At 33.2% G+C, this 12,766-nt stretch overlaps 1 pseudogene; it reads right to left on the bottom strand.

Moving 5' to 3' along the window:
- Nucleotides 1-5,022: 5,022 nt before the first annotated feature.
- On the bottom strand, nt 5,023-6,595 carry LOC129081177 (serine/threonine-protein phosphatase PP1-gamma catalytic subunit A-like; annotated as a pseudogene).
- Nucleotides 6,596-12,766: the final 6,171 nt, after the last annotated feature.

Consider the following 12,766-nt stretch of genomic DNA (forward strand, 5'->3'; position numbering starts at 1 on the left):
AAATAAAGGAGAGTAGATATGCAATGAGAATAGGAAACAAAGGCATGGTATTTCACTTTAATCTACTTCAGGTTAGAAGCAATTTGGAAAAGACATGAAAGATGGTTTTAGATGCAATTAAAATTTTATTTTTTCCAAGACAGTAATTGTTATATGCGTGCTTAATTTGTTATAAATCATCAAGTTCTATCTTAAACTGTGTGTTTTTTGTGATTTCTTTTAAGTTAAAAAAGTTGAAAGAGAAATCAGATGTTACATTCAGTTAATTTTAATGAGAAATATTTGATAGGAAAATTTATCAGATTAAAAACTAATTTTAAATATGAAGTGGTAGGAAGGGTTAAACTATTCACTGAATATATAATGCCTCTAATATTTCAGGCATTTTTCAAAGACCTAGACATTTTTAAAATATAGGATAAAAAGAGACAGAGAAAAAGAGAAAGAGAGCTAACATGGTATAAAATTTTCAAGAAATCTAGAGCACACGGAGTCAGAGAGCAGATGAGAATCGATCCCACTTTCAGGTATGATGGTCCGAATTTGAATGAATTATAATATCTATTTCCTCCATGAATTAGGAAACAAGATTTAAAACCGTTGCTAAAATTTCAAAATTTGTTGAATTATATAATTGGAAAGATTTGGGAAGCTCCGTGACCTGCATGTAGAACAGATTGAATGAAAATTAAATCTAGACATCTCATAGACAACCCCCTGAAAAAGAGATAAAGAAAAAATAATGAAAACAAGCTCAGAATAATAGATAATAGTAGATTATCTCAAAAGAATAATCTAATGACTGCAATTTCTAATAAAAACCACACAGTCTAGAAATCAATATAAAAATATCTTTAAATTACTAAAAGAAAAAGAAAAAAAAACTCACCCCCAAATTCTATATCCAGTAAAATAGCTTTCAGTGATAAAAATTCAATAAACATATTTTCTGATAAATTAAATCTAAGACTATTTTTGGTCACCATATATACACTTACAGTGACAAAAGTCCCTCCATCTGAAATTACATCAGGGACAAACTAATTTTTTTAAAAAATGAATTAAGACTGTTGCAAATCTAAAGAGTCAGGTACATATGAAAAACTAGGCTTTCTTTTATTTTCTTTAAAATCTCATAGCTACTAAGGTAAAAATAATAATGTTCTCTGGTGGGGTTTATGATATTTATAGATTTAATGTATGTGATAACTATAACATAAACATACCATGGAATATGGCAAAGCATCTGTATGATTGAAAAATTTTTATATATTGTGTGAAGTGATACAATATTACCTCTTAATATACTGTAAAAATTTAGTAATGAATATCATGATATCTAGAACACTACAAAAATAGGGAAGATAAATCAATATGTAAGGCTCTATAACTAAAAACAATAGGTTAGTAAATTTGAATTCTAAGAAATTCAAAAAACGTTTAAAAATGTATGGAGGAACTGATAGGCAAACATTAATAAAATTAATAAAAACTTATTAGTATGGCTAAATTTACAACAAAACAAACTTTGAATAATGTGTTGAATAATATATTAACTAGATTACTAGTGTAATAGTATTAGGACTACAAATTAATATAGGCACTTTGGAAACCCATTTGGCAGTGAGTGTTAAAGACCCATATAAATATACCTTGTGGCTCAAAATTCTCTTGCAGGCATATATGAGAGAGAAATACATAAATCTTTGTTCCAATGTACCTGTGTAAGAATGTTTCAAACGGTATTCACACAGTTTTAAAGTGGAAACATTCAAATCCCTACTGTCCAAAATTCAGAAATAACAAAATTAAAACCATTAGATCAATAAGTATTCAATGAGTTCATTTTGCACATAAGAGTAATTTATGAACTGGGAGCTTTCAAACCAAAACCTGATATGATGCTCAGAGACAAGGCATTGCATGACGGATTATTATAAAGTGAAATGAGGAAGCTGTTTAACCTTTACAGTGACTAATTATTAGAATGGGGGGATTCTAGACAACAAGGGATTAGTTAGAAGTGATCATCTTATACAATACCACTACTTGATTTTTTTTTTTAATTATCAGAGACATTTACAGGAAATAACCGAAGTGTCTCATGTCCATGAAATAAGTTAGATATAATTTTGCTTATGTGTATAAATGATTTTGTCTGCTCAGGGAGTTCTCAATTCTGGTCTCTATTTTGTATTTAACACTTTCAATAGTAGAATAAATTAAAATACTGAGTTTTATTCTTATCATTATATATGAAACTGGAATAAAAAAGAACATCACAGATGAAACTCACACCATAATATTGCTTGAAGAAAGCCAGACACGAAAAAGAACATACTGAGATTCTTACATCCATAAAATATTCAAAATAGGATGGTAGTTAGTATTGAGGGGAGATAATGGCAGAAAAAAGACAAGTGAACATATATAGGGTGAATAAAAGTAGATGCACATGTTTTTTAAGTTTATAAAATTTCTTTGAACACTATACTTAATATGTGAGCACAATCTTGATGCTGTACTTAAATAAAAACAGCTTTTGAAAATATGAATTCTCTACCAGTATACAAGTACCTTGTAATGTGCTTTCTCATTATTTTTGATATAGCAGTGCGACAATTTTTGTGAGATATTTTACAGGGAGACTATTCTATAGAAGGAGGGGAAAGGTAGGAAGTTTACTTAGTAGTAAAAAATGCTGAGGGATAAAACAAGCAGAAAATGGTCAGTTACGCTGCATGGAATTATGTAATAATGAAAGAATTATGCAGATTAAACATAGCCAATAAAGAGACTCCTTACAAAATTTAGTACACTACACATTCAGGGAAGAATAGAAAGGAAAATAGGAGGGCTTTAATGCTCCATTCATCACTTAAAAGAACCTCCAATTTCCTTGCAGGTATTCTAGATGCCAATGATGTTCCTGGATATCTTTATGGTCATATCTTGGCTAAGGAAATACTTTTATAACTCCTATCTTTTAAGACAGTTTTTCTCCTCTGATAAAAATATTTTCTCTTCTACTAACTTGGTGTCACTCCTCTATATTTTCTTGAGGGAAAATAATGTCTCCCATTTCTAGAACACTTCTGCAATAAATTAGTAAGACATTGATCTGGGTGTAGAATCTGTAACTCAACCACACCCCAGGTAGGCATGCTGGAGAGTCTATTTGTATTCCCATCAGTACAGGATAGTTTTCAAAGTCCGTAAATACTGGGTAACCATCAGTTTGTCCACTATTCCAAACTGTTGACTCATTATCTAGTCCTCCTCTGTGAGGAGATCCAAGCCCTCAAAGTAAAGGTGAGAGGAGGGAGGACCTTCTGACTCAAAGGCTACTTATTCTGAGATCCATATTGTGTGCTGTGAGAGGGACCATCATGCCTTCCCAGCTTTATGTGTTGAATATTTCAGATTTTCCTTACAAAAACTAATGTACGAAAAGCATTGATGAGAAAATCTCGTCACACAATACATGATGGACAGAGTTAAGATGACACTGATTAAACCTTCCCATGCTGGAGAAGCGAGAAGCCTAGACTTGGAGGAATTCTCCTGGCCCACAGGCTTTACTGAACATATTTACAAACATAAGTCACATTCTTCCTCTAGAGGATGGGATCTTTTTACACGGAAAACGCTAACCAACTTTTCTTTATCCTTTCTCCGGAGGTGCAGCTGTACCTCCAGAGACTTGCCCATACATAGGCCATACATAGACTTGCTCAGATGACAGTTTTCTTTTATTGACATGAAGGCTTTCTCATTGTAGTTTCATTATCACCAAATGGGGTCCCTATTGCCAAGACAATGAGAAATGGAACATGGCAGCTTGGGCCCAGTGTCTCCCAGACAGGAAAGACACTAACTAGGATCTTGGCAACCTACACTTGTGCAGTCAAAACAATCAAGATCACTCCACCTCTTTGCCTATTTTCTTCCTTCTTGGTCTCATTCTCATTCTCTTTCTCTGCTCTCTCTCACCCTTGTCTCTTTCTGTCTTGTTTATCTACAACAATTTTCCCAAAAAGTATTCTTTTACATCTTTGTTTCTATTGGGTAAACACGATGCCTTTCTATTTTCCTATTGCCTCTATTCCTCACTTACTAATAGTTTTCTTTCAGCAATAACAATTTTATATCATACTCAACATCTAAATTACACATATTTTAGACAAATTTTATATCTTGAAACATAGAACAGGTTAAAAAAACACAAATGTTTCTTTTAAAACAAATACGATTTTAAAATAAGTAATTATATTTAGTCATTCAGTGGTTAAGAGAATTTGTCCAAATTGAATAAAATATATATTAAGTTGTATAAAACAAACTCATTAAAAACTAGATACAGAGCTCTAGCTGATATTCACTTTGGGTGTATGTCTGTAATTGCAAATCATTTTCTTTTTTTAAATAATGGCTTTAATCATCATTTTAAGTACATGGTAGAGGAAAGCGTGCTTTAATTAAACATACATAATACCAGTGATTCTGGCAAGGTTAAAAGGTTAAAATGTTGATAGCTATAAAAATCAGTTTGTACATGACAAGACAATGAGAGCAATAAACATGCCCTGTGAAAAAAATTCTTAAAATTAAAAAAAAAATCACAATGGTTTTAATCAACGGTATCATTTTATGACAATAACCTGTACAGATTGAACACCCTAAGGTTCTTTTTACATCCTAAAGGAAGCAAGCATTTATATTATTCATGAGTTGTACTGAATTTTTAAAAAAACCAATTGTACACTTAGCCTTTAGGATAAACAGTCCTGGGGTGTACATACAGCTTTAACAATATCTTTAAAGTTGTTTGCAAAAGGAAGAGAGAATTTCAAAACAAAACTTTTCTTCTTGGGAGTGAAGTTTTCTTCTTCTTCTTTCATTTGCTGTTATAACTAGCAAATATCATTAATTAACTCAAAAAACAGAAGGGAGGGCACCACAAACACACTATTTGATCAAGCGACTAATACACATTACAGTTTTAAAAAGGAAGGTTATGTGTTACAATTCCCAACTAGGCCATGTGAAAATGACAGCTATTTTTTTCACTTGCTTAGTGATCATAACCCTTGGAGGTGTTGCATATCTCAAGGCATTCAGCTTCTGTTTCTCTGCAGGTTTTAAAATCTGAAAAGCACATTTAGTGTTTTCTCCACACTCATCATGGCATCTTCATTCTCAAAATCTCCCCAATAATTGGGTGCAGGAAACAGAGTGACCAAGTGCCTCTGTGCAAAAAAAAAAAAAAAAAAAAATTTGTATCCATCTTCAACCACATATAAGATCTAAATCATGCTTATGGAAAGATTTTGCAACCACTTCTACACCAAACGTAAATGACGCTCCTCTGTCCTTTCCACCCCAGCCTAAGGCATGTATATTGGGGTCCGACCACAAGATCACAAATAATACCTTGTTCTGGTACATCAGTTGGTTATATAATTTGCTGAATCTGCTTCATATATTGAAAATCTGATGATAAACTTAAATGACAGCAAAATATTTCCTCATCCATGATGGCTGCTATTGGTAAATAGTTAAAGCCCTCTGTGAGAGTTTTTCATAGTTCAATGTTGTATCTTGTTTTATATTCATCATAAAATCCACAAATTTTATTGATGCTGGAACATTCATGGTTTCCGCTGAGAAGGGAAAAAGAAAATTCTCAGGATATTTGATTTCGAATGCCTTTAAGAGGCAGGTAGTCTCTAGTGACTGCTTTCCCCTGTCCAAATAGGCCCTAAGACACAGGTAGTTGCTTTGTAGTAAAAAACCGCCATACTCAAAAAGTTAAAACAATTCATAGTACTATTGTCCTTAGGCAGAACAGATAGAAAACCAAAGCAGGAAGGGGAAGAGAGGCATGTCCCATCTGTTAGTTCAGTAGTCCTGAGCCCAGACAGATAAGATTGCAAGGTGCTCCAAAGATCACAGCAGAAGCCATAATAGTGCAGGAGGAGGGGAACCTTTGACGTTCTGTGGGTATCCTTTCCACTAACTGGTAAAGACAGACTTTGAAACTGTGTGTTAATGCCAAGGTCCAGAGAAGGGAAGAGGAGGGGCACCTGGAAACTGGCTGCAAGCATAAAACTCCTAAAACCCCAATAGGCTGGGCATTCCGACCAGCTCGGTGCTGGCTTGCAGGTTATGCTTAAGTGTATTTCACAAATAATCTTGCTAACTCATGTCTAGTATACATGTTGTCTCTCGCTTGAATTCATTTCTCACCAACGAGACAAGAACAGAGAACGGGGGAGGGGAGAGTCCCTTAACTCAAGTCTTCCCAGTACCATTGGTCATGGATATCACCACATATTTTGCGAGATGCTTCAAATTCTAGGTCTTTCTTTCCTTTTTTTTTTCCCTAGAAAGGTCGGTTGGGATTTTAGTCACAGCCCTTTGATTTCATTCTCCTATAGCTTGGAATTAGCACCAGGCTTGGACCTCTCACTTCCTGCAGCTCCTGGATGATGCTGTCCATGCGGAGCTTGTCCACACCCGCCTTTGCTTTCTCATCACCCACACTCCCGCTCGTGGGCTGCTCACGCCCAGGGACCAGGGACGCACGCCTCATTTCCTGCACCAGGAGCACAAGCGCTCCCGGCTCCCTCTTTCTCTCCCAGGTGGAAACGCCTCATTGTGATTCACTGTGTGCAATTGGATGTCCACGCACCGACCCTCTCAGGAACTGCTATTTTCTTAGATAAAAGTTATTTTCCATGTTCCTACTGTAATTAGGCACAACAGTTCATGTGAATGAGAGGAAATTTTCATTTCTCTCAAGCTTAGGTTGAGTTGGAGGTCACCTTTCTAGAAACCACAGAATTATCTGTCGCTTTCATAGCTATTGAGTTGGTGAAATGGCACATGTCTTTCTAGAAAACACTGTAGCTGAATGTACTATTGGGACTATTTCATGATAATAAAGCAAGAAGGACTAAAGCTAAACACTTTAACACATGACTTAAGATTCAGAAACTAAGTAACTAATCCATAATTTTTCTCCTTTGCTAATGGATTTCATAACATTATTATTAAGCTTTTCCAAATAATATTTTATGTAAAGAGATTACAATATTTATAACCTATAACACCATACATCTTCATTTAGCTTGTAATCTGTCCAAAAATTTCAAACCAGTACATTAAATAGTCCTAAATAATACGGAACAGTGAAGGTAAATATATCACATTTACAAACTTTTAAAAATATTTTATTTTTAATCTTAGAGTGGACTTGAGTCTTATTTTAAAATTAAATGCTAAAGACAAATTAGAGAATAGCAGAATAAGTAAGGCAGTTGACACTTTTTAATTAAAATTTTATGTTCTCTTAGCACTCTTTACAATGTAGCCTAATAAGATTTGAAAATCATAAACAAGAAAATAAATGTCTAAAAATTTTGTTTATTTCCTACATGATGTACATTTTTTTCTGCCAGTCAAAATTTTAAACAAGTCCAGTTAACATGTTTTCTTCCAGTATTCATAGAAAATATTTTCTTTGGCATTAAAGTACTTAGAGAATTTTATTATCATAACACTTAAAGAATATAAAATAATGAAATCATAGTCAGATGTAGAAATTATGTCTTATTATCCAATTATATAAATTGCTGTTACTATAGGATAATTTAAGTACCTGGAAATTAGAAAACTAAATTGCAGGAACAAAATTTATATTACAAGAATTATGAATATCACCTTGTTACTATTCTTCATATATCCCACAAAATTTAAATATGTAAATTTAATGAAAAAGAAGAAATTAATTGTGCTATTACCAGATTTCTCTATACTCTGGGAAAACCCAAGAGTCTGTGCCTTCTGTAACATAATGAGATATTTTTATGAAATAATATTTTCACAGATTTTTATTTTTTGAAATCTGGTTGTTACTACACCATTCAAGTGGTAGTACCTGGATTTGTATTCGACAGCAGTTTAATTTTCTGCAAAGTCATATAGGAAAATAGCCTACAATAAAGAGATTTTGTTAAATGTTGCCTAGTATTAATAGTTGCTGTGAAATCTTCCTGACTGGTAGATAAGTTTCAGAAGGATCCTGTTTTGAGCAGTCTTTTATGGCTCCAAAGAAGCCTATTTTCCTTTAAGTGCCCAAGAGAAGGAGACCTATCTTTACTTCCTTTGGTCCATAAGAGCCTCCTAACTGGAGGGAAGAAATTTCTATTTTTACTCATTTTGTGTTCTCTGTGAAACATATTGTGACATTGAAATGCAACTCTTTTCTTAATACCAAATATTTTGTGCCAATGAAGCTAAACTAGTCAAAACTGTCTGTGCAAAAGTTGTGTAGGTGTTTTGTCCCCAAATGCAGTTCTTTTTCTTGGTTACTTAGTCATCTCTTCTTGAAACAAATCTTAAAATGGTAGGGATTTCTTACAGGCCCATAATTATCTCCCTCTAAAAAAATCAGATTTTTCAGAACTTAACGCTGCATTGAGAATACATGTTTACCAAAGACAAACTCACTGGTGTCAGAGAAAAGAACTAATCAATTAGCAAGAAAGAGCAAATGTGCCTGGCCTACTTCTCCCCCACTTAGCTGTGACCGCTTACCCTCTGTCCATGCTTGTAGCAGGGACCGTGCCATTATGTAGATAAAGAGAGTACAGACGTGATGGTTAACCACCTCCCACACAAGGGCAAAAGGACATTTGAAAAAGAAGTCCGTCTTCACTTTTTAAATTTTTTACTTTATTTTTATGGTTTAAGCTGTCCCATCCGCTTCCCTTTCACTCCCTCCCCTCGACTTCATCCCCTTCCCTCTGGCCGTCACCACGCTCTTGCCTCTTTCTGTGAGTTATGCACGTATGTTCCTTGGCCAATCTCTTCAACCTTCTTTCCTGCAACAGGGAATTTAAAAAAAAATGGAAAGGATACAGAAGCTTTTCTAATTGGCCAGATTCTGTAGAAATCTGCTTATTGCATTAGTTTAGAGGTATTCTGTCTCTCAGATATATCACTAAGCATGGAGCCAAACTGAGTTAATTACCTGCTTTCCTCATATGTTTGTAAATTGGAAAAGCAGGTGATACTGAAGGAAAGAAAGAGGACAAAAAGAAAAGAATGTTGAGCTTTTTCGAAACTCACTACTGTTTTGTTCCTTTTTTTTTAAAATAATGTTAGTTTGAAAAGAATTGGCAGTGCATAATTTTTACATGTTTGTCCCTCCTGTTCCAGAGCCACAAAAATACAAAAAATAGTTAAAGTAGCAATCAAATCTCCCAGCAGTTACAAATATTTAATATTTGAGAAATGAGGGCAGTAGTAAGAGTAGGAGGAGAAACAAAAGCCTGTAGAGAAAGTCTGGACCATGTCTTTTACACTGGAATGTTCATGCTTTAGGAATGATATATGATCACCTGTAGCACTAATAGCAATTGTTGATTATGGCAAAAAAAAAAAATCAAGTCTATGTCTCTGTCTGAGATTGTGGTGGAGGTTGGGTGAGAGGAGAATTACAGAATTTGCTTAACAGAATAATTCCTAATCAGTTGTCTTAAATTATGGTCTAAGAAAACAAAACATAGTGTTAAGTAACAAGACTGTCATTTCTCAGTTTTATTTACTAGCTGTTGTAACTTTTTACAGACAGTTTGGTGATTGAAGATTCCAAGTAGGGAATGGAGTAAATTTGGTTATAGAAGATGGAAAAAAGAAGATGTAGATACTGGATATCCCAGGAAGACCTCAGAAATATACTCCTTTTTTTGTAATCTTCCAGATCAGAGGTGATGTGAGAGCATATCAGATTTATCAGCGTCTAGAAAAAGTCACTTTGCATTTTCACTTCCATCCTCAGCCCAATGCTATATAAGCACCCGATTTTGCTTTGAAGCAAGTTTCTAGAGTCTATACTTTAGTGTCCTGGTTCTTTTCTTCCATTAATTTTAAAATGTGGATATTTGAGAGTGCCACTCAGAGAGAGCCTGAGAGTGTCGTTAATGAAAGATATTTTCTCCCAAAGAGATGTGTCTTAGAAGTGATATGAGCACATGAGGATTTATTTGTGTATCTTACCTGTGGTTTCTAGGTCACAGATTTTAAGATAGATATATCTTAAAAAAGCAAAAAATTTCCTGGATAGACACCAGAGGAAGAAAAAAGTATTATAGATCCTAAATATGTGTAATAAAACCTATAATAGTGTACTGCCATAATTTTATTTGGTAGTTTTAATAAATAAAATAATCATTTACATATGAAAATGTATATATTGTGTAGTGGGTTTTTAAAACAATTTATTCCACATGAAGGATATTCCTTGAATTGGAAAAGTGATATAGATTTAAAGGACTCAACATGTGAGAAATGTCGATACCTAAGTTCATGTGCTGTGATAAGAAAGTTTTTATCTTTGTGATGCTAGAGATTTTGGAGAGAGAACAAAAATTTATATGTGGGCTTAAAAGTGTATTCTGGATCAGAATGAAGAAAAATAAATGGTGGCTTTAATATAAATAGTTACTTATCTTGTTAGAGGCATATCATCACCAATGAAAATAAATTTTCTATTTCCAAATTTTCCTGTGAGTTACAATGGATGTATGCAAGATTTAAAAAAAAATTGTATTGTGAGAAAAAAAGTTGTGTTTAAGATTGTCAAGTCCCTTTTCAGTGGCCTTTCTTATATTCCATTTTTTTGTTAAGCTTTTGTGGTTTTGGGCAAAGAAAAAAGCTACAATTTTGCAGGAGGGGAGTAAGCTTTAACTTCTTCTCTTGGGTCCTATAAACTATATCACCTTGGAAAGATATTTCAGCTCTCTGTGCCATGGACTCCTCATCTGTTCAAATAAAGGTAAATAAAATATATTAATGTGGAGTAAGTGTGGTAAATGAACACACACACACACAGAGCACAGGTTCAGTGATACTTACTTATTAAATTTAGGTGTACATCATCTCTGAGCATGCTACTACTATGTGCATATTTACCAAACCTTGATTTTTAGAATGCTGATAGACATTCAAAAATGGTTTCAACTTACATGATATCTAAAAGCATTTCTATTTAGTGGAAAATATATTTGCATATGGAAAACTAAACATGGGTATTATTTTTAATTGTCATTACAGGAGTCTGAGTGTCTCAATTAATTTTAATGTGGAGAATTTACCAGAGAGATGGTTTTTGAAACACAATGGGCTGGTTTGATTAAATTCTGTTTGCATAGATTTTAATTGGCCCTCACCGGCATTAGGAATTTTCACCATCCATTTGACACCTAGGTCCCTTACTTGGTTTCTGGTACAGAGATAGGAGAAAAAAAAGTTACTTTTATAGGATTATGAAATATTCTGTTTTGTATATTTTAGAAAAAAGTCTCAGGTTTTGTGACAAAGTAGGATAAAATCTAAATTACACCTATTCTTGATATCATAAACTTATAAAATAACTAATTATGAAGTAGGTTAAATTTTCATTTTTTGTAGCTATTGAGTAATTAGAAAAATACTGGACACAATTTTGCATTATACCATCTCTTTGACAATGAATATGCCCTGAAGCTTTGCAAGAAAATTATCAGTCATTTATTACAAATTTCCTCAAATGAGGATTTATTTTAAATTTGAGATATTTGAGATATTTGAATATATTTCTATTATTTTAGATTTCAATAAGAATTATTTTATTTTTTCCTTTTAATTGAATTTATTGGGGTGATACTGGTTATCACAATTATACAGGTCTCAGGTGCACGATTCTGCAGCCCGTCCTCTGTGCGCTGTATTGTGTGCGAGTGCACCGCCCCAAGGCGAGTGTCTGTCCATCAACAATGATACCCCGTGCTCTCCGGCACCTCCCTCTATGTCCCTGCTCCCTGGCAATCACCACGCTGTTTTCACGAAAAAAATTTAATTTTATTTTTCACCTGTGTTAATTTTCATCACTAATTTGGTAGATTAGAAATGAACTTATACTTTACAATATGCTATATATGCTCATGCCTGAAACTAATTATTGGATGATTTTTTGTCTTTTATTAATATTAGCACATTAATGAGACACGAAAAATGATTAGTTTAAATTTTAAAATACTATTTATATTCAATTTTTACCTTTTTCTGATATTACATTTAAGCAATACTATTAAATAACATTAATATAAGATAAAAGACATGCATTGTACGTGTACATATATACTAAATATTACATATAAATGGTCTGTATATACATGAAAGCATTCAGCCATTCTTATTTCCTATCCACAATATTGCTTTCCTTTTAAATATGGCAAAAAATACATCATGTTTAAACACATTCTTATAGATTAAGACTATCATTTACTTAGAGTTCAATATTTCTACATCTAATGTAATTAACATATACTATAATATTTCTGTTTATATTGGGGTACTGTGTATGACAACATAAATTTTTCATGAATAATTCTATCTTAAATATGGTATCAACCTAATTTTTGGGGATGTGTCAATACATTATATATTTTTACATTGCACCTGAGTTTATTAAAACACACCTAAGTAATTTTAGCCATATTTTCTCAAATAATAATCTGCAATGATTTATGAAGATCAACTCTAAAAATTTGAATTTTATTATGTAACCATAAAAAGTATGCTAAGTGAAATAAGCCAGGCAGTGAAACAAATACCACATGATATTACCTATAAGTGGAACCTAATCAATAAAACAAACAAGCAAGCAAAATATAACCAGAGACACTGAAATAAAGAGCAAACAGACAGTAGCCAGAGG

This window comes from Pteronotus mesoamericanus, unplaced genomic scaffold, assembly GCF_021234165.1.
Source record: "Pteronotus mesoamericanus isolate MK-2021 breed Mesoamerican mustached bat unplaced genomic scaffold, CSHL_Meso_final contig_94, whole genome shotgun sequence".
Lineage (NCBI taxonomy): Eukaryota > Metazoa > Chordata > Mammalia > Chiroptera > Mormoopidae > Pteronotus > Pteronotus mesoamericanus.